Source organism: Panthera uncia, chromosome A2 (genome assembly GCF_023721935.1).
Source record: "Panthera uncia isolate 11264 chromosome A2, Puncia_PCG_1.0, whole genome shotgun sequence".
Taxonomy (NCBI): Eukaryota; Metazoa; Chordata; class Mammalia; order Carnivora; family Felidae; genus Panthera; species Panthera uncia.
The window spans coordinates 156,368,023-156,389,951 of NC_064816.1; the positions used below are offsets into that span (position 1 = coordinate 156,368,023).

The 21,929-nt window shown below is 48.4% G+C and overlaps 5 non-coding genes across 5 annotated transcripts; all 5 read left to right on the forward strand.

The window, feature by feature from the left end:
• The first annotated feature begins 2,847 nt into the window (after positions 1-2,847).
• On the forward strand, positions 2,848-2,919 carry TRNAC-GCA (transfer RNA cysteine (anticodon GCA)). The gene has a single exon. It is a non-coding gene; the product is annotated as a tRNA-Cys (tRNA).
• A 5,999-nt stretch (positions 2,920-8,918) lies between these two features.
• Positions 8,919-8,990, forward strand: TRNAC-GCA (transfer RNA cysteine (anticodon GCA)). The gene has a single exon. It is a non-coding gene; the product is annotated as a tRNA-Cys (tRNA).
• Positions 8,991-9,935: 945 nt separating this feature from the next.
• TRNAC-GCA (transfer RNA cysteine (anticodon GCA)) lies at positions 9,936-10,007 on the forward strand. Its single transcript has one exon. It is a non-coding gene; the product is annotated as a tRNA-Cys (tRNA).
• Positions 10,008-16,456: 6,449 nt separating this feature from the next.
• TRNAC-GCA (transfer RNA cysteine (anticodon GCA)) lies at positions 16,457-16,528 on the forward strand. The gene has a single exon. It is a non-coding gene; the product is annotated as a tRNA-Cys (tRNA).
• Positions 16,529-21,636: 5,108 nt separating this feature from the next.
• TRNAC-GCA (transfer RNA cysteine (anticodon GCA)) lies at positions 21,637-21,708 on the forward strand. The gene has a single exon. It is a non-coding gene; the product is annotated as a tRNA-Cys (tRNA).
• Positions 21,709-21,929: the final 221 nt, after the last annotated feature.

Consider the following 21,929-nt stretch of genomic DNA (forward strand, 5'->3'; position numbering starts at 1 on the left):
TACTGTTCTATTTCTCAGACTCTGGATGCAGGGTTGCAACAGGTGTATTCATTTTTTGTCATTCAGAAAGATGAACGCTGACGATGTGTGCATGTTTGTATGTTTCATACATGAATGAAAACATTTTAAAAAAAGAAACCCACTGAGACGTGCCGGTCAGTAGTCAATCCGAGCAGCGGAATCACCGCAAGTATTTTTGAAGAAGGGAATTGTTATAGAAAGAAGACCTTGCACAATTCTGTGATGAGCCGGTAGAAGGAACGGTCCAGGAGAGGGAGTTGGAGGACCAAAGAACAGTCACTTTGGAGCCTTCCTAAGGCGTGGCAAGGTGGAAACAGAGATGAAGGGGAATCTGGGAAACGGAGCACATCCAGCCACTGGGATGGCGCCAGGAAGGGGCTGGGGAAAGCCTGGTGGAAAATTACCACTTCTGTAGATCCTCAGGCAAGTGTCTGGTGAAGGCCCTGGGGCTACCGGTGATGGATGGGGCTGGCAGTTGGGAAGGAAACCTGGACACAACAGGGGAGAGCCCAGGTGAGTTGGGATCTGCTGATATCTGGTGTCTGTATGTCACAACGACTTTCAGACAGTCACGGCTGCCGCTTCGCTCCCACCTCCCAAATGCCACTCAATAGTTCTTCTTTCGGCCAACTCTACCTTGAACCTATACCAGGAAATGATGCTGGGAGAGTGGTTCCAGCGATATCAAGCGCATGTCAAGGTGTGCGATATTTCTAGTCATTGCAGAAATGCAAACCCAAGCCACAGTGCGATGAAAACTGCCTACCATAGTTGCACATCCGTTAGAACAGCCAACCTCAGGACGGCTGACCACACCAAGCGTCGACAAGGATGCGAAGCGCAGCAGCTGCTAGCCGGGTCGCGAACGCTCTTGGCCAGAATGTAAAATGCCGCAACCATTTTGATCCAGTCATCCCACTGGCAGGTATTTACCCGAGAGAAATGAAAGTATGTAGCCAAAGATTCGTGCGTGACTGTTCACAGAAGCGTGGTCATAGCCAAACACTGGAAAGAACACAGATGACCAGACCAGGGGAAAACATTTCCGCGGAGCGAAAGAAGCGAGACGAGAAAGAGCACACAAAGTGTAACGCCGTTTTGGTAATGTGCTAGAAAACGCGAAGTGTGCAAGCAGGGAGGGGCAGAGAGAGAGAGGGAGAGGGAATCCCAAGAGGGTCCGCACTGTCAGAAACAGAGCCCGACTCAGGGCTCGAACTCACGAACCGAGAGATCATGACCTGAGCAGAAATCAAGAGTCGGACGCTTAAGGGACTGAGTCCCCCAGACGCCCCTTTGTTACTATTTTAAATAACATCTTTTTAAATGTTTTATTTCTAATTCTTCATTACGGGTGTATAGAAGTAGATTTGGTTTTAAATAATTTCATTTTTTATCTCGAAGTTTATTAAGCTTGGTAATTCAAATCACTTGTAGCTTATTTTCTACGAAGATAATCAGAGTATCCATGAATAAATGAATAATGGGCGTTTTGTTTCTTCCATTCCATTCCTCCCCCCACACCACCCCACCACCCCTTTTTTTTTCGTCTTATTACACCATCTCTGGTTTTAGGTACAATCCTTGCCTTGTTTCCAGTTCTCAAGAGAAGGCTTTCAACATCGCACCATCGAGTATCATGATTTGTGGAGGGTAAGGGCCATCACGTGGCCGTGAACTGCCCATCTCTGCCAATAGAGGAGAGTCCAAACTCAGGGGAAGGAGGTGGTGGTCAAGTTTGAAGGAACGGACACCAAAACACCAACAGCGTTTGGCTGGTGGCGCCTCAGAAAATCTGTATTTGCTCCAGACTTAGACGCCGTTGTCAATTTCGCTATCTTTCCCTCCAGCTGTCGCGTTTATTGCTTACTAACTTCTATGCTTAATGTTGTGGCCACTGTCGAAAGATGCAGAGACATTGCTTTTTTATTTTTTCCCCAACAAGGAGGGCTCACTACCTGTGAAATAAACATAAGTCCCTGAAATAGATTGCAGGGACAAGGGAGGGGTTTTCCATAGCAAGTCCCTGTGCGCTCTGAGCGCTGGTCTCCCTCATGCAGACACGACAGGCTCTTTCACTGCCTCTCGTGTCCCTTTGGGCAGGTGTCTTTTCTCTACACTTGGGGCATCAATGGCCTTTTGATCTCGGTGGTGTGTTGGCCAGGGGCCAGGTTCACTTCCTAGGGCTGCAGTGCTGTGCCTCAGGGCAGGAGTTTCTCCCGCAAGAGGCATCTCTGGTCCTGGGTCTCGGCCACAGTCCCTGCTGCTCCAGCTGGGCTGACCTTCTGGTGTGAGGGCCCCTGGGACCGTTGGGGCAGCTTCTTGGGCCCCAGGCTGGGGGTTGTGACCTCTCTGGCTAAGTAATTCCAGTAACTCGTCTGGGTTCAGTCAGGACCCTGCCAAAAGCCGGGAGGTAGCCATGGAAGGAGGACAGAGCAGAGAGATGGGCAACAAAGCCTGGGATCCATCGGCCGTGTGGGGGGATAAGGGTGAGAAGGGAGGGTGCAGAGGGCGCGTCACAAGTCATGGAGCTTGCTGAGGACAGCAAGGAAGGCACAAGCGGTCCAGCTCTTAGCAATGCGTTCTCAAGCAGTGCGTTCAAAGTGGTGCTGAGAAAATACGACTGCAAGATTGTGAGCAAAGAAGTTTCTGGGAGCCAGAGTTAGGGGGCATCTATGTGGAAGAGCAGGGCCAAAAGGTGCTCATTTCCTGAAGGGAAACTTTCCATATTTCCAGAACTTTCTAAAAATTAATAGGCATTCCAGTGCGCGGAGGAGGTGGGTGTTGCAACACAGGTGAAAAGGTATTCATTAGGCACCTAACAAACCAGGGGGTATAGTTCAGGGGTAGAGCATTTGACTGCAGATCAAGAGGTCCCCAGTTCAAATCCGGGTGCCCCCTGACTCAAGTTTTAGTACCTACACCGAATGGCACCCTCAGGGTGGCACTTGTTTGGTAGATTGAGGGGTGTGGTCCTTTGGGAAAGCCTTGACCTGTGCAAGTCCCAGAACCAGAAACGTGGTCCAATCCATGCCGTGTTGTGTTGTGAAGGTGATATGTGGACCCGAAGCTGTGTCTGAGCAGGAGAATTACTGGGGAAAGTGGTTACACACACACACACACTCACTCACTCTCCAGGCCCCCAGTCCAGAGATTCTGATTTACTGAGGCCCCGAGGAACTTCATTTCTCAATAGCACGATTCTTTGTTTTCATCCACCCACATCACAGAAACACCAGACGATTCTCCTGGGCTGCCGCATTTAGCAACTGCTGTTCTGGAGCATTCTAAGGGCCTTTCTAGGCTGACATGAGCGGCTCTGGATGTCTCAGTCATGAGGTGGGGCGAGGAGATGATGCAGGTCTGCTGGGTGGAAGGAAGCTGGGGCCAGGGAAGGACAAGGAGGGCAGGAATGCATCCAGCCCGCAGTGGAGCTGTTCTCGTGGGCTGACGGAAAGCAAACAGGTGCTTGGGAGCCTGCTCGAACAAGTGGGGGCACGAGCGAAGGCAGGGGTCTCCTTGCAGATCAAGGGGTCTCTCGTTCAAGCCTCCCTTCCATGTTCTACTGATGGCAGGACTGCCTTTCCGCCTCTGGGTCCTGCGGAGCTGAGTCTTCCTGCAAGGAGAGGAGGGAGCCCAGATGGTTTAGATCTTTGCCAGCTGCAGGGGAACTTCTCCAGGGCTGATTCGGGCCCCCTGTTAACACTTATCCCTCAAGCCTTGCAGATGTCACCCATCCTGTGAGTAGTCCCACTCCCGCCACACATGGCCACCTCCACCGTGGGGGGAGAATGGAGCTTTGACTCCTCTCGTGTGTACCCCATCCCTACCGAGCACCGGGGCTGTGACCGCAGCGGACCCCCAGGGCTCCTGTCGCTCCGCCTCGGGGCTGCCTCTGCAGGATGTGCACAGAGCACAGGATGCACCGAGGGGCTGCGGGCCACGCCAGTCCGGAGACCCTGTGCCCCCCGGGGGCTACTTCCCTGCCCCCTGCCATCACACAGGGACCCCGGTCGCCTGCCTTGCACGGGGACACTGGCAATGCCCTATGGGACATCTGCTTTCCATCTGAGCAGCAGAGACAGGCAGGGCCCACGGGGATGAGTAAGCTGCAACATGTTTTCTCAGGAAGATGTCCAAGGTGACCTGGTCTAGGGAGTTCTTTAATGCTGGCCGCTGGCATTTTGGAGGGAGGCTGGGAAGGCAGTGGTTCTGTTCTAATTAGTGCTCAGTTGTGCTCTGTGCCGGCATCCAGATGGCGGACCAGTTGTCCCTGGAGGGCGTTGGTGTTTCAGGTCAATATACCCGCATCCTGATCACAAGGCACGACGGTGCTTCTAGCCAATGCATTCTTGCAAGCGGTGTCCAACTTCGATGTGTCAGCTTACTGCTCTGTTTTATTCCACTTGACATTCTTATTCAGGAGGTCAGGAGAGCAAAAATCTGAAGCCCGTCCTGCATCATCCCTGCCAGGTGATGCCCCCCCCCCCCCCCCCAGAACAGGGAACAGTAGTAGTCAATAATAATACAAGCGTAGGTGCAACCTGCTCACTCGCATAAAATATTAGCCTACGAGACAAAAACCACCATGTTGTAAGGGGCGAGGCAGTTTCTTTGCATGTTTTGAAGAGGGTGGAAGGAAGCTGCTGCCTCCTCCAGGAAGCCTCCTAGGCTTTTGCGGGGCTGCGGGCAGGGGCAATCTGGGAGAAAGAGCGTAAGCAGAGGTAGGCCATGAAGTGCCTCCAGAGGTGACCTAAGTGCCCCCATAGGGAGTGGGTTGGGGGAGCCCCAAGGGGAGCAGAGGCCAGAGACTGAAGGCCTTTATATTCAGGGCTCGGAATTTGGGTTCAGTCCACCAAAACCCTTCATCCTTTCTCAGCCTTCCAGACTTTTCTTTGTCCCCTTTGCTCCCTGCATCAACGTTCATCTCTCGCTGAGGTCAGGTCACTGTGCTCTTGTGGAAAAGACACTGCATGGCACCCCAGACCACTCTGCCCTTTCTCCTCTGGAGGGGCCCTGGCTGGTATTATTTAATCAACTTGATTTCCTGAGGGCTCAGGGCGTAAAACGTGTCTTTTCGAGGTAAGCCGGGAGTCTCTGGGAAGCTGCGTTCACCAGGACTTTATAATGAGAGATGGTTTGGATGAGGGCCCAGGATTGGGGCCAGGAGGGAGTTTGGCATAAGGAGTTCATCTGTCTGAGGCCAAAGAGGGCTTTGTCAAGGGTCCAACCTGTGTGGTTTTTACTTGTGGACTTTACAGACTCAGGACTTAGCAGGTGCAAATGAATGAGAGGTTCAGAACCGTCTGTGTGGATGTTAAGCAAGGCTGCCTAAGGAGCACTTGGGTTTGAAGCGGACCTCTTGGTACCCCACCAGGCCCCTGGTCTTGCCCCCTGACCCCAGTCCCCAGGCCTGGACTTCAGCAGGCCCTCCTCAGTCCTGACATCCCCGTCGGCCAGGAGGGAGTGGGGACGGAGAAGCTAGAATTCCTTCCTCCGAGTTCCTTTTGGCTTCTCTGGTATCTGGGAAGTTACCGTCATTTGGGAGCAAGCTTACCCTCTGAGAATCTGGAGGGCAGTCCCTCTGCAGAAGGCATCCAGGACAAGAGGTGGTTTGTGCGTGTGCGCTGAGGGGGACTTAGGACGTGCCTCTGTCGAGTCAAGATGGTAGCAGAATGTTTAGGACTAGGTATGACCCCTGGGAACTGTGACCTGATGCAGTGGTTGGCCAGAAACACTGAAAAGGGGAAAGGCACAGTGACTGCTTGTGTTTTTCCATATCAGTGGAACCAAGACGGGCCCTGTAGAGGGGACTGCGCTGCGTGTCAGGCAGAAGTTACGAGGCTCTTGCCCTGCTCGGGGAAAGTCTCCCAGAGGCAACCAGCCCCCTTCACTCTATCAGCAGTGTCGCCACAGACTCCTGACTGTCTTGATGTGGGAGGGGGGAGCCCCGATTAGTGAGTGTGAACAGTCCTATAATTGGTAATATCTTTGGTGGTGAAGTAATTTCCTTTTTTTTTTTTTTAATTGTCGTTTTTTGGTGGGGTTGCGGGCGCCTGGGTGGCTCAGTCGGTTGAGTGTCTGACTCTTGATTTTGGTTCAGGTCGTGATCTCATGGCTTGCGGGTTTGAGTCCCTCGTTGGGCTCTGTGGTGACAGAGCTCTCTCTCTTTCTCTCTCTGCTTGGAATTCTCTCTCTTTCTCTCTCTGCTCCTCCCCCACTTGTTTGTATGCTAGCACATGAGTTCTCTCTCTCTCTCTTTCAAAACAAATAAATAAACCTTAAAAAATTGTGGTTTGGGGGTAAAAAATCAAACACTGCAGAGAGATAAGGCCTTACCATGGTGGTTGTGCTGAGACCCTGCCTGGGAGGCCCCATCTGAGCAACCAGCCAGCCTCCGCTCCTGGGTTACAAAGAGTGGAGCCTCTCAGGCTTCATCAGAGGCAGGGGGCTTGTGGTAAGAACAGAATGGGAGACATGCACTTCCATGGGGATCCAGGAGTAGTCAGACAACAGGCCTGTGGAGTCTGGGATGGTTTTTGACATCATTAAGAAAGCTTTAGGACTCAGGCCTAAGACACCGTTTCTCCAAGGAGATCTACCTGATACCACTCCTGACCGAACATCTATACAACCTCATTCACAGTTTCTGTTCACCGATTATTTCAACATGCTTATAGACTTTATGGTCAATTTGTGTTTGTCTGTTGGACAAACAGACTGTCTGTTTCTCCTCTGCATTCAGTTCCTCTTCCCTTCTCTGTGTCTGTTGTGTTAAGCATCTTGAAAAGAGATAATCCGATTGGTTATTATCCCTGTGTGGGCAGAACCACAGGTCACTGGGTTCCCTGTTTATTGGCCAGGAGTGGAGAAAAGCTAAGCGGAATAAGATCCTGAGAGAGATACGAAAAATATATTCCATCTGTGAAACAGGAAGAGGATGCTTTATAAAAAAGAATCAGTTACAGAACAAGAAAAGGCTCTTAGAAATCAAAAGAAATAAAAAGTTCAATAGTTTGAAAAATAACGTTGAGGTGGTTTCCAAGTAAAACAAACAAAAAGATAAAAGAATAGATAATAATAGAGATTAAAAGTAAAAAAGTTAGAAGTTGACACCAGGGGGTGCAAAAACCAACTAGTAAAAGTTCCAGAAAGAGAAAATGATGGAGGGAACATTATACAAGAAAATTGCCCATGATGAAAGGGCATGGGTTTCCATTGGAAAAGACCCTCCAAGCCCCTAGAACAATGATCCTCACCAGATACATTATGGTGTAATTATAGGACACCAGGACTAAATGGAAGCTCTTAAAAGTTCAAAGAGTGAAACAATAGGTGATACACAAAGGAAAGGGAATTATGATGTATGTAATTTTTCAGTAGCAATACTAGATGCTAGAACACCATAGGAAAAATCCTTCACGATATGAGGGACTATGACTTGTCCATCCAGACTGCTAATCAAGTCTGTGGGTAGAATTACAGACATTTGCAGACATGCGAGTTCTTTAAAAATTTACCTACCCTGATTTTGTGGTAGTTGGAGGAGGTCCTCTGCCAAGCTAAGTGAGTAAATTAAGAAACATTCAAGACTCAGAATCCAGGAAAGCAGGACTCCCAAACGGAGAAAGAGGTGAAAGAATGTTCTCGTGAGTGTGTAGCAGGCTTTCCAGGGCAACCAGAAGGATCAGGAAGATGGATGGCTACTGAAAAACAAGAAGAGGAAATGTTAATTATCTGATAGCTTTCATAAGTGGAAAATTGTTTTGAAAGACACTTTTTGGCATGATTAAAGCTTGTGGAAAATCTTAGAAATTCAAAGAAAACTAAGCAGTTGAAACATAAGGCTATCACTAACTTCAGGAAAAACAAAAAGTTCCACCAGAATTCTTAGTTCTGCTTAGCACTATGAACACTATTAACTGATAACAATGAAAATATTAAACATAGAAACATAGAAAATTATTTAACCAAAAGTCAAGATATAATAGAAAACTGAGAAGGGAAGAAGGCATATAAGTTCTCATCCTCATCATAAAAGTAAGACAGTTGATGTCCAGACTTGGTTAAGTTAGATATTGCATATTATCAGATATTTATATTATTTGAAATCGTGGTGGCAAATATACTAAAAGAAATGGACAAAAGTGTGGAGAATGATTGCCTCTGGGTAGCAGGAGGGAGATACAGAGGACTGAGGTTTTTGTGATAAGCTTGAAAAACAGTATTTGACTTTTAAAAATGATTGCACAAGATACTTCAATAAAAACAAAAAAAATACATTAAAAACCTCCATATCCTGGGGGTGGAGGTGTAGTTCAGGATAGAGCCTTTCGCTCTCGCTCAAGAGTTCCCTGGCTGGAATCCAGAGGCCCTGTGTAGTCCTCATGTCTCCCTGTCTCCATGATGTTTCTAGGACAACTCCCTGATCTAGGTCAGGGACTGGAAATTTCACTAATTTCCACAGCTGCTCCCACCACCACCCTCCAAGGTTAATGAATAGATGCACACACTGGAAAGACATCTTCAGCTATAAGTAATGCATGTGTCTCCAAAGAGGTTAGGCAGGATCTCTTCAAGTTGCTGTTTTATGGTGTAGAACGAGAGAAAAACAGACAAGTAAATCCTAAAGGTCCTTCTAGTAGTTAAAGTCAATGCTCCTTCCTGCTGCTGCTGCTGTCACCACAGACTGAAGAAAATGGGGAGATGCAGACATAGGAAGAGGTAAGGCTGGGGCCTCTGAGGACTGGAGGGGGACCTCTCTGGGATGAGTTTGCGAAGGGATAAATTGCTGGTTTTATCCGCTCTCTAGAGATAAGTAGAAACTCCCAATGTGTCATAGGAGTAATGGGTGTGACTATGAACATGAAAGGTGCTTATTAGACACCTATACCAAGCAAGGGGGTATAGCTCAGGGGTAGAGCATTTGACTGCAGATCAAGAGGTCCCTGGTTCAAATCCAGGTGCCCCCTGCTCTATTGGTTTTCCTATTCGCAGCTGTTGCCAATATTCTGATTTCATTTCATCCATGCTAATTATGATCCTTCCTAAAATTGGAAGCCATCGCACAATGGCAATCTGGGTGGATTGCCCACGCTAATACCCTGGGTATCCCTCCTCCTCTTGGCATCTAGCCTTCCCCCCCCCCACCTTCTGTATACATCTCATTTCTTCAACTCTTAAAGGGTCATCAAAGAGAGGGCAGGGACTCATGCGGAATTCTGCTTGGCTTTTCCAAGGCAGACCAGAGTAGATACAGCAGACTTCCCGGGAACAGACCCTAGATGGTAACCTTAAATTATCACTCTCAGCCCTCCTTCCCACCTAAACCAGTTTGGCACAGTGGACCTGTGGTGAGACCTACAGAGACAAATCACAGCATCCGGGTTCTCTCCAGGTAGGATGGGCATTTCCTCCGGGGACTTGGTTTTTCTCACACCAAAGCTCACTCACACCCTTGTTTCAACCTTGTGGGTCTACGAACGTCTGGCTTAGCTACTCAAACAAGGGAGACAGGAATTCTGCAGTGTTGCTGCTGTAAATCCCAACTAACAGAGCTCTGCAACACTGGATTAGAGTCCATTTCTGTCTTCAGTGAAGGGAGAAAGGTGAGGGGCTGGGAGCCCCGATAGGTGGGTAGTTTTGGAGACAGCTGGCCAGCTCTTGGGCTAAAGCAAAAAAGAAATGGGTTGGGAGTTTGGGAGTTCCTCAGGCGGCTTCCCTCCTATTTTCCTCTCTAATGACCCCTCCAGGGACTGAGGCTTGGAAAGCTGCAGAGCTTAGAGAGGATGTCTTACCGTGAACCAGGTCTGGCAACTTCCAGAAAGTCAGTCCTGGAGGGGGGCCATGACTTCATTTTGCAGAGCTGAGTGTTACCAAACAGCTGAAAGGTGTTAATTATGTAGCATCTATAGCGTGGGGGTATAGCTCAGGGGTAGAGCATTTGACTGCAGATCAAGAGGTCCCTGGTTCAAATCCAGGTGCCCCCTTATTTATGTGCAAATTTGGGTAGTCCTTCCCTGCCCCCCCCCCCAGCCCACTTACCATCCTGCGCTGCCAGTTAAGAAGAAAGGTACCAGGAGGTTGTGCACAAACTGTCCAGTTACACTCATGGACTCGTTGAACATCAACTATTGGCAGGTGCCAAGCACTTTGCTGTGCTCTGATGGTGGGAGGACAAGTTGTTTCTTGCATACATGTAGCAACAACAGGGAGACCTCAGGAGCTCCCGTGGGATGTCTGGTTTGATCCTGAGAGTGGCTGCAGTGAGGTAGGGGTGTCGCCCCGGATAAGTTGCTTCACTGTTTTATGTCTCAGATTTTCCATCTATGAAATGGGGGATAATAATAGTACCACCTAATAGGGTTTGTGTGTGTGTGTGTGTGTGTGTGTGAGAGAGAGAGAGAGAGAGAGAGAGAGAGAGAGAGAGAATTTAAAGCAGTTAATGCTTTAAGGTAAATGATAGCAAGTCTTTTTATTATTTTTTTAATGTTTATTTATTTTTGACACAGAGAGAGAGACAGAGAGAGACAGAGCGTGAGTCGGGGAGGGGAAGAGAGAGAGCGAGACACAGAATCCGAAGCAGGCTCCGGGCTCCGAGTCGGCAGCACAGAGCCCGGCGGGGCTCGAACCCACCAACCGCGAGATCAAGACCTGAGCCGAAGTTGGACGCTTAACCGACGCAGCCACCCAGGCACCCAAGTCTTTTTATTATTGGACTATTTTGGAGAATGTCTGCTAAAGGAAATAACTTTGGTCTTAGTGGATGTTGAAACCTCAGGACCAATGTCCTCTGGAGAAGTTATAAAACCAGGCCACCAGTGGCTAGGGGGGTCCTTGTGTCTCCGTTCCCTGTGGCCGAGATGCTGTGACTGGTATCAGCAGATTCCCGACGAGGAAGGAGTTCATGGGGCTTCTCATGCTACTTGAATTTCTTTCTGAAGAATTGTTCCCACAAAGCCCGATTTACGGAGTAAAGCCCCTGAATCTCTGTTGAGCGCACACGGTTTGAACCAACAGGCCATTTCTGTCCGTGGACTCCCGGGCCAATGAGAGACAAAGACCACCCTCGGCAGCTTCTTTAAACATGAAGGGAACAGAAGCGCGTTGAATGGCAGCGTGGTTGCCGCCTGAACTTGCTTGTTCCCCTTAAATCCAAGTGGCCAGGGAGGCGGGGCTCTGCAGTTTTGATGGAGAGAAAGGGTAATCTCCTGGCGCCTGGTGAAAACCAAGGAAGCAAAGCCGACTCTCTCCTCGCTGCGTCCTGGGTCCTGAGTTGCCAAGGGCTGTGGGGTCGGCAGGAACAGTTGCCGGAGGGGCCTGGTGCGTTTGGGGAGAGACACCAGGTCGGGGAGCCTGCAGGGCTCGGTGGGTCCTGCTCTGGGTCTTGGCTTCACACAGCTGCGGTTCAAGGCCATGCTCCCTCTGCTGAGCCTCACACATACCCAGTCAACCCATACCACACGTCCGGTGATCCCCTTGGCCTGACTTTTTCTCTTTTTGCTGATTTTTTCTCCCATTTCCAAGGCCAAGTGATCGATTGGCTCCTTGAGGCCTTCCGAGTCCGGTAGTGTGTGGGAATAAAGGCTGGCGTCTCAGACAGACCCCCTGCCTCCCTGGGAGACCCGTGAGATTGGGAGAAAAAGCCCCCTGGTGCTGACAATGCTGTGGGCTCCTGAGTCGCGCAAGGGACTCAGAGCTGGAACGTGCTTTGGTCCAGAAGGTTCCTGGCCAGCACTCAGCCACTTACCGAGGGTGGGGGATCTTGATGTTTAACACCAGTCCCGTGAATAAAATTGCGAGTGAGTAGCGGACATGGAAATGTGACCCAGAGACCTCTCCGTCCGCTGTCCGGTGTACCAGAGACAGAAGCCCAAGCGGGCTCCGCGCTGTTAGCCCAGAGCCGGACGTGGGGCCCGAACTCACGGACCGTGAGGTCATGACCTGAGCCGAAACCAAGAATTGGACGAGGCTGAGCCACCCAGGCACCCACGGGAGAGGGCGTAGGATAGCTGAAGAGAGGGGTCTCTGAGGTATGGAGGGAAACCAGGGAGCTGTGGTCTAGAGGCTTCGATTCTGTCTGTTAAGCAGAGGCAGCGTCTTGTGCTGGAGTCTGGGGACGGAAGAGGGGGAGGGAAGCCAATCCCTGCTGAGTCCGCAATCTGAACAAAGGAGGTGGAGAGTCTGCTGCGGGGAGGGGTGTCGTTTTATCGGAGCTGTGATCGCGTCCCGCACCTCTGTGAAGTCAACCTTTTGCGGACACTGAGAAAATTGCTGTCCGCTAAATACACTTGTCCCCACCCGGGTCAGCACAGGAAAAGTGCTAGTGATTTCCTTCTCTAGCTCCCTGTTTTTTATTCTGTGCAAATGCCAACCCAAGGAGTCTTAGGTCACTCTCAGTAGTAGCCAAGGTTGCTTGGTGCCTTGTGTAGATCCTGGTCCCAGTGTCTGTCAGCCACACGCTGACCGTCTTTTGAGTGATCCCAACTGCAAAAGAAATCTGTTAGCTCCATGGACTCTTAGGGATTTTTTTTTTTTTTTTTTTTTTTACCAGTTTTGCCCCAGGATGCAAGGATCTCATCTCTCAACTCCCAGGGTCTCTTCCTATAGTTGCCAAAAGAAGACGATAAAGGAGAGAAAAAGAACCTAGAACTTACAGGACAAAGAAGATATTTATTTATTTATTTATTTATTTTAGAGACATAGCACAAGTGGGGAAGGAGCAGAGAGAGAGGGAGACATGATCTCAAACAGGCTCCGGGCTCACAGCACAGAGCCCAAAATGGGGCTTGAACCCACGAAGCTGTGAGATCATGACCTGAGCCAAAACCAAGAGTCGGACGCTTAACCGACTGAGCCACCCAGACGCCCCAGAAGATAGACAATTTAAGCCAAAATATTATCAGTATTAACGTTAAATATACACGTATAAAATGCCACAGGAAAACCACAAAGAACGTAACTGGATTTAAAAAAAAAAACTATAGGCTGTTCACAAGAGATAGACAGAAAACATAAGGATATAAATACATTGAAAATAAATTGACAGAAAAAGATGTAACTATGACGACTATATATTGTGTTGCCATATTAATATCAGACAAAATCATTTCTGAGGCAAAAATCATTACCAGGGATAAAGACAGTCATTTTGGATTGATAAAAAGTTCAATTCACCAGTTAGGTACAACAATGCTAAATTTGATGCACCTAATAACAAGGCCTCAAGACGTATTTAAGCAAAAATGAACAGATTAAAAAGGAGAAATGGACAACCTTCTGATCGTGTGAGAGATCTTTAAAACCCTCTTTTGTGAATTGCTAGGACAAGTGGGTATAAAATCAGAAAGATATGTGGGGCACCTGGGTGGCTCAGTTGGTTAAGCATCCTATGTCAGCTCAGGTCATGATCTCACGGCTCACAAGTTCAAGCCCTGCATCTGGCTCTGTGCTGATGGCTCACGGCCTGGAGCCTGCTTCAGATTCTATGTCTCCCTCTCTGCCCCTCCCCTGCTCACACTCTGTCTCTCTCTCTCTCTCTCAAAAATAAATAAACATTAAGAAAAAAAGAAAGATATGAAAGATTTGAACAACGTGATTAACAGACATGACCTAATTAACACATAAAGAACTTTCTACTCAAGGATTATAGAATGTGCATTTTCCCCCCCAGTCACTCACGGAACATTCACAAAAACTGACCATATTCTGAGCACAAAGCAACTCTCAACAAATTCCAAAGTATTTAAATCACAAAGAGTATGTATTCTGACCAAAATAAAGTGAAAATCCAATAACAACAAATAATAAGAAAACCCAACAAATAGAAAATCCCCATCTTGGAAATTTCCTAATTTTCTAATACTTCTCAATAATCCAGGGGTCAAAACGGAAATTGCAATTGAATTAGAAGTTAGAAAATAGGTGAACTATGTGATGATGAAAATACTAGATATTGAAACTTGTCAGTCGTAACCATAACAGGCATGTACGGGGCAATTTAAAGCCTTCCTGTGTCCACAGCATTATGAAGAGAAAAGGTGAAAATTAGCTAACTCTGCATCTACCCCCAAAAAGGTATAAAGGGACAGTATATAAATCCAAAGGAAAAATAAAGGAGTAATAAAGTTTAATTAATGAAAGCATAAATTGATTAAGTAGAAAACAAATATACAAGAGATAGAACCAATAGAGCAAATGTCGTTCTTTGAAACAAATAATAAACATGATAACCCAGACAAGACTGACAAAGGAAAAAGAGAAAACACTAATAATCTGTATAAGAGATATTTGAAAGGATACGTTATTACAATTTCCAAAGACATTAAAAAGATCATAAGATTAAGAAAAAAGATCATAAGCCTATCTTATGAGTGGCTTTGTGCCAATAAAGTATAATATTTAGATGGCATGGAAAAGTTTCAAGAAAAATATAGCTGACACAAATAGAGTTAGTGAGGTTAGCAGTACTGAGCTGGGTCCATGGAAAAATACAAGATTTTAGCTGATAGACGTGGTGTAGCATACCAACTTCCTACACAGTAAGTGATAAAGCTATTCACTCTCACTCTCCTGTCTTCCAACAAGGTCATTTCCTTCACCCAAACTTCCGCTCTTGCATGGTCCCTCCAAACTTCCCTGTAAATACGTGATATACATGTATCCATATAACTGATGAAGGGTCACAGCGGACAAACGCGAATGAATCTCAGAAACATGAGGTTGGGTGCAAGAAGCCAGACTCAAAAGAATAAACCCAAGAACGGGCAAACTGATCCATGGCCATAGAGTGGTGGTTATCCTTGGGGAGAGGGAGCGATTGGGAAGGGGGTCCAAGGGAATGAACCCCAAGGGGTTTTAGAAATCTTCTGTATCTTGGTTTGGGTGGTGGTTACCTGGGTGTATGTCTGTGTAAAAATTCACTGGGCTGTACGTTTCAGATCTGTGTGTTTCATGTAGATGATACTTCGCTAGAAAGTATATAAAAACAAGTTAATTACATCTTTCATTCCTAGAACGTCTTATTTGATTAGCTTTTCAAATGTATGCGAGCGTTTCTCAGTCTTTTGCTCCTCAATTTAGTTTTCATTTCTCCCTCTTAAGATACCCTTTGATTTGTGCAAATAATCTCAGAGGTGGAGTCTTTGCAGGTCAAGTTCCAATGTTTACTATCTCTGGTGACTCTCATGAATGTTGGCTAGTTCCCTAGGATGTTTTAAATTTTGTTCTGCAGAGTGACATAGGGCTTTCTATGTGCCAGTCCTGGTTCAAGTACTGTACGTGGATTAACTCATCTAATCAACGTGCCAAGGCATCAAGTCCATGCTATTATCATTTCACAGCTTACTCAGAGGAGGGCGTAAAGAAGGGGAGTAGCCGGCCGAGGCTCTCCGAGCTGGGGCAGGACTTGGACCCAGGCTTATCTGCCCTCAGAGTCTGTGCCGTTGGCTTCTCTGCCACGCTGCTTCTTTCACACTTAGATTTGTTAAAACCTACCCAGGGGGGCTCTTGGAGGCTTGTTTCTTGCTGCATCATTTCGGGGAGGATTTTCTTTGTTTTTAATTTTTTTTTCAACGTTTTTTATTTATTTTTGGGACAGAGAGAGACAGAGCATGAACGGGGGAGGGGCAGAGAGAGAGGGAGACACAGAATCGGAAACAAGCTCCAGGCTCCGAGCCATCAGCCCAGAGCCCGACGCGGGGCTCGAACTCACAGACCGCGAGATCGTGACCTGGCTGAAGTCGGACGCTTAACCGACTGCGCCACCCAGGCGCCCCCCGGGGAGGATTTTCATTGGCCTAGGAGCCCGTGGCCCCATGCACACCGAGTCCACCTTGAATTAAAACAACTGCGTGTCATTTTCCCCACCGGCTGAGGAGGGCACACTCAGGGCCCAAGCCAGGTCAGCCAGCCAGGGGCTCAGGCTTGCCCTGCCTCTTGTCTTGAATCACTCGCTCCTTTAAGAGCTTACCCCGATCTTGGCTCAGGCCGTGATCTCATGGTTCGTCGAGCCCCGTGTCAGGCTCCTCGCTGACAGCTTGGGATTCTCTCTCTCTCTCCCTCTCTCTCTGCCCCTCTCCTGCTAGTGCTGGCGCGCTCTCTCTCAAAACAAATAAATAAACTTAAAAAAAACAAAAAAGAAATCGGTGTAGAAGAGTTTCTACAGCCTTCCAGCCAGGAGAGGAGATCTCCAGGGCTCCAAGGGAAAGGCTGGTGGGTACGAGGGGGCATGCCAATAATAGGGGGAGATGGTCGGTTTGTTCATGCTTTGGGGGATTCCTAACTCCACTTGGCCACTTATTTTTTTTTTTTTTTTTTTTTTAATGTTTATTTATTTTTGACGGAGAGAGCGGTCTGTCCCGGCTGTTCATCGTTTTACGGGGAGTCTGGGTGTGGCTGTCCAGATGAAGAATATTAATTAAGCCAGGCCACAACAGAAGGGGGTATAGCTCAGGGGTAGAGCATTTGACTGCAGATCAAGAGGTCCCCAGTTCAAATCTGGGTGCCCCCTTATTTATTCCTAATTTATATTGGTGTTGCATTTTTTTTTTTAAAGCTTCCTCTTCCTTATTAGATGTCAACGGAAAGTTGTTTTTCTTCCCTGGAACCAGCAAACTGGTGAAGCTTCATACCAAAGTTGGGGGTTCTTACCTCAAAATAGAGCTGGGACTCACTGAGGAGTCTATAAAAATGCCATTTTCCAGGCCTCACCCCAGAGCAATGAAGTCAGAGTATCTGGGGTGGAGCCCAGTTAGGGTGAGAGCTCCTCGGAGTTGAGAACCAGCCTTAGTTAGCTTCCAGGAAGCCTTCTTAGACCCAGGCTGCCTCATCCCCGCTCTGTGTGCCCAGCACCTTGCGTTCTGGACCTCCTCCCATTCAGCCCTAAGTATACATCATCGGAAGGCGACGTTGACGGTGTCTTCCAGAGATGTTAACTGTCTCTGCCTCAGTTTCCTCAGTCCTCCCCCTTTTTAATCCGGGCAATCTCTGTGCACGGGAGGGGGGGAGTGGTCTTCTCTTTCCAAGCCAAAGCACCAGGATCTGTGGCTCAGACAGCAGCCTCTCCTGGGGCCGAGAGAGTTTGTAGAGGATGAATTCTCTACTTGTCCAAGTGCACGGTTAGCTTGAGGAACCATTAAAGCCAGTGGTATGTCCTCCTCAAACCTTCAAAGTAAACTTCTGCATGAGGGACCGGTGAATTATATATCACCCGTCTCAAAACTGAAGAATGTAATGGCTTCCTGTGGTCTGGAGGACAAGCCGCTGAGCATTTTGGTAGACAATCCCAGAATTCGCCGTGAGTCCCGAGATCCCCGCATGGAATTCGGAAATCTGTCATGATTTCTATGATCCCTTACACCAATCATCTTTTTTTTTTAATATATATTTTTTGATGTTTGTTTATTTCTGAGCGAGAAAGGGGCAGAGTGCGAGTGGGGACGGGCAGAGAGAGAGACACACGCAGAATCCGAAGCAGGCTCCTGGCTCCGAGCTGTCAGCACAGAGCCCGACGCGGGGCTCGAACTCACAGCCTGTGAGATCACGCCCTGAGCTGAAGTCAGACGCTTAACCGACTGAGCCACCCAGGGGCCCCACACCAATCATCTTCGATGACCTTTCTCCCGACTCCCTAAAACACATTTCACGATCCTCTAGGCCTGTATCAACAGCAAAACTCTATGCGTTAGATGGGCTAAAAACAGGTTCTCACAATAAATTAGTTGACAGCAAGAAAGCCTCAATCTCTTTACGCTGGACGGCAGGAAAATGCGGCAGAGAAACGGCCACTGAGGACAGCGCGGTCAGACTTTGTCTAACTTGACAAGCCGGCAAAAAGCTCTCTGTCTGACACCCCGGGTTGCGAATTTTCTTTGTTTTCCGTTATCAGCACACAACATAAGTCCCTGAAAAAAAAGACAAAACCTCTTTTTATCTTCAGTGATGTGCTTCAGAGTTTCTCTTTCATTAAAGCTCTTTCCTTTTTGTTGGCGAGAGACTCGAATTTCTTAATTAGTACTTTTTTCCCCCTGTTTCATAAACACTTGGAACTTTGGCTGAGGGCCTGGCGGCTTGTCGCTTTCCTGTCCCTGCCCTCCCACGACACCTCCTGATCTTGAAGATGACCTCTCTGGGGGCTCCTGGGGTCACAATCTCAGGGTTCGCGCTTTGAACCCCCCCCCCCCCTCAGAGCTTCAGATGCTGTCTCCTTTTCTCTCTGCCTCTCCCCGTTCACTCTCCCTCTCTCTCAAAAAATAAATAAACGTTAAAAAAAATAGAAAGAAAATGGCCCCTTTGATGACAGCCTCCATCTGTCACCCCATTACGACTTCTGGTCCTGCGGTCCCATCGTCCTAGCCTGGTGGCTCAGTGGGGCCCTTTCTTCCTCCTCGCCCTCTCCCCATGAGACTCCCCCTCCCTTTTCAGGGTTCCTTGCACGTCCGCCTTCAACCCCCCAACTGGAGGGAGCGCCTTCTGCCCCGCATTGCCCTTCTGGGTCCCCTTCTTGGGATGCCCCAAGCTTAGAGGAGGATTTTAGAACCAGGCTGACACTTGTATTTGCCTTGGCTCCCTCGGCCTTCAGCCTCAGTAATGTCAACGCCACATAACGATCCTTCCAGGGCTCGGGCTTAGCTCTAATGTGTTCACAGAGTCCACCCCGCTGCGGTGACAGAGAGGCCTGGGTGAGGCAGAGTGCCAGTATCCCCACCCCTACCCAGTGTCCTTTGTAGCCTCCTTCTTGTCGCGTGGCTTCACAGAAGAAAAACTACACATCCCAGCCTCCCTTGGAGGTAAGGGAGGCCAAGTAACACGCTGGAGGCCCTTAAAGGGCCAGTGCAGTCCCAAGCGCAGAGCAAGAGGACGGGGCTCCCTGGTGCCGGGGCTCAGTAGGTCCATAGCGGGCAGAGAGGCCTTCCATTTCCTCCTCCCCTCCTGGGGGCCCACGGAATTGGGCAGAAGCCGCACCTGCCTCTCGTTGTCCCTCCGGAGGGCTCCCTAGTGCCCCTGATGGAGCCATCTCCCTCTTAAGGGAAAGAGGCCTACATACAAGGCCCTGTGTACCGTCCCCATCACTGGCTGGGGCCTATCCCTTCCTCCGCTGTCTTGCTCCAAGTATGAATATAAAATTTTTTTTTTAATGTTTATTTTAGAGATAGAGCACAAGCCAGGGAGGGGCAGAGAGAGCCGGAGACAGAATCCGAAGCAGGCTGCAGGCTCCGAGCTGTCAGCGCAGTGCCCGACGTGGGCCCCGAACGCACGAACCATGAGATCGTGACCTGAGCCGAAGTCAGATACCTAACCAACCGAGCCACTCAGGCACCCCACTCCAAGTGTGAATATCAAAACCTTTCTCTCCCTTTGGAAATGTCATCATCACCCTTCGACTTTATTGCGAGTCTCAGCTGACCTGGGAGGTGACCTCCTACACGGTTCCTATGCCCTTCGAGCGTGCCCTCCCTGTACCCTGGGCACCAGAGCCTGAAGTCTGAGAGGCCACTCCGGAGGCTGAGAGGTCGGGGCGGGAAGGCAGGCGTGGAAGAGCGTGGTGTGTGGCTGAGAGGCGGACAGGTGCCGGGCGTCTCAAGAAGGCAGCGGGCTGGCCCTTTGCCTTCAGAGCAACCAAGGACATCTTGGATCCTAGCTGGGTGGACAGTGGACAACCCGTGTGTGAAACCAGAGTGATGGCACCGGAGGGGAGGGGAGGGGGCTGGAGACTGGCAGAAACAAGAAATGCCTGCACAACCGCAGCAGAGGTGGTGGGTGAAGGACAAACCCGGAGGGGCCCAGGGAAGAGGGAGGAGTCAGGATGAGGGCAGCTGCAGAGCTGGGGGAAGGAAGGAACGTCTGCAGTGCTTTCTCTCGGTTACTTGTAACCACTCAGTCAGTACCTGGAAGGTGGGACTGTGCCGACATTGGGTTATTACACGCGTAAATTGGAAAATTGAAGAATCCCTCACCCACTCGTTGGCAATAGCTCTTTGGTTTATTTCCTTCCAGAGGAGATTATATATTATATATATATGTTATATATAATATATACATCTTAGGGGTGCCTGGGTGGCTCAGTCTGTCGAGCATCCGACTGCAGCTCAGGTCCTGATCTCCCAGTTTGTGGGTTCGAGCTCCACGTCGGGCCCTGTGCTGAGAGCTCGGAGCCTGGAGCCTGTTTTGGATTCTGTGTCTCCCTCTCTCTGCCCACCACCCACTGACACTCTCTCTCTCTCTCAAAAATAAATAAAAAACATTTTAAAAATTAAAAAAATATATATGCATTATATGTATATAACATAAAATATTAATGTCCAATACATAATAAAATATATATAACAAATGTATATAACAAATATATATATAACAAAGTATATATAACAAATGTATATAACGAAATATTTAAAATAGGAAAATTTATATTTAAACATATTAAATATATACTAACTATACATTATGTATTTTATATATAAAAATTTAATATATGTTTACACATAAATACCTTTGTATGTATGTGTAATCTTTCTTATCATCTAATGATATGTATATATAGTATCTTTTTAAAATTTTTAATGTTTTATTTATTTATGAGACAGAGAGAGACAGAGCATGAGCAGGGGAGGGGCAGAGAGAGAGGGAGACACAGAATCCGAAGCGGGCTCCAGGCTCTGAGACGACAGCACAGAGCCCAACACGGGGCTCGAACTCACAAACCGCGAGATCATGACCTGAGCCTAACTCTTAACTGACTGAGCCACCCAGGCGCCCCTATATAGTATCTTTTTAAAAGCCCAAAGGATCTCACATCATATGCCGCCTAGTTTGCTTTTTGGCCTTCATGATCTTGTTTATGAGTCCTCGCATAGATAGCTCTCTGGGCTTATTTCATCATTTTCTCTCGCATCACAGCCCATCCTGTGACACCATGTTTGTAACCTAATCCCCGTCAATGGATATTTAGGTGGTTTCCAGTTTATTGCTGATACAAAAAAAGGAAATGCTGCGATGAATCTCCAGATACGTGTGCCTTTGTGTACTCATGGGACTATTAGAGGAAGAAATCCCTAGGAGCGGGAGTCTCCTAGCGTATAATTTTTCCTAAGTAACTTTTTTTTTTAAAGGGCACATGTTCGATATGGAAAACTTGAAAGATAAATAAAAGCACAGAAAAAAAAAGAAAAAGCTGAGATCATGTATAATTTCATGCAGACACATTGTTTTGCAACCTGCCTTTCCATTTGGCAAATTCTCGTGGATGTTCTTCCGTGTAATTAAATAACCTTCGGACGCGGGCTCTGAACCTTCTCTCGGCACAGGGGAAGGCGCTGTCACCTGGTCACAGGTATGTCACCGTCCCAGTGTGCCTGACATGCAGTGGATGGGGAACAGTGGGAGGAAGTTTCCTGCATGATTTTAAGGGTCTGCCCACCTGTAAGGGTCAACGAGGCTACTGGGCGCCCACAGCCAGGTGCACACAGAAGAGATACATGAAGAGGACGGGCTGGTTTCCTGCGGGAGGGAGGCCAGAGCTGAGAGGAGCAGAGTTGGCTAGGACAGTCCAACCAGCAAAACTGAACCCCGGTGTATTGACACAGGTACAAGGTGTTAATAATACATCACCATGCCAGTTAAGGGGGTATAGCTCAGGGGTAGAGCATTTGACTGCAGATCAAGAGGTCCCCGGTTCAAATCCGGGTGCCCCCTTCCTTTACTAGCTTTTAATCACAAGTGGGTCCTATATTGCCTGGTCCTCCTTGGCCAGAACACCCGGCAAAGAAAGATGAAGCAGATCAAACCCTCTGCAGGCCAGAGCCCCTGGTCTGAGGCTCTAGCCCCCAGCTCTTGGAGCTCCCCCTGGGGCCCGCTCCAGACTCAGCCCCACCCCTTGCGGAAGAGCAGGATTTCGGTTGGCTCTGGAGGACTGA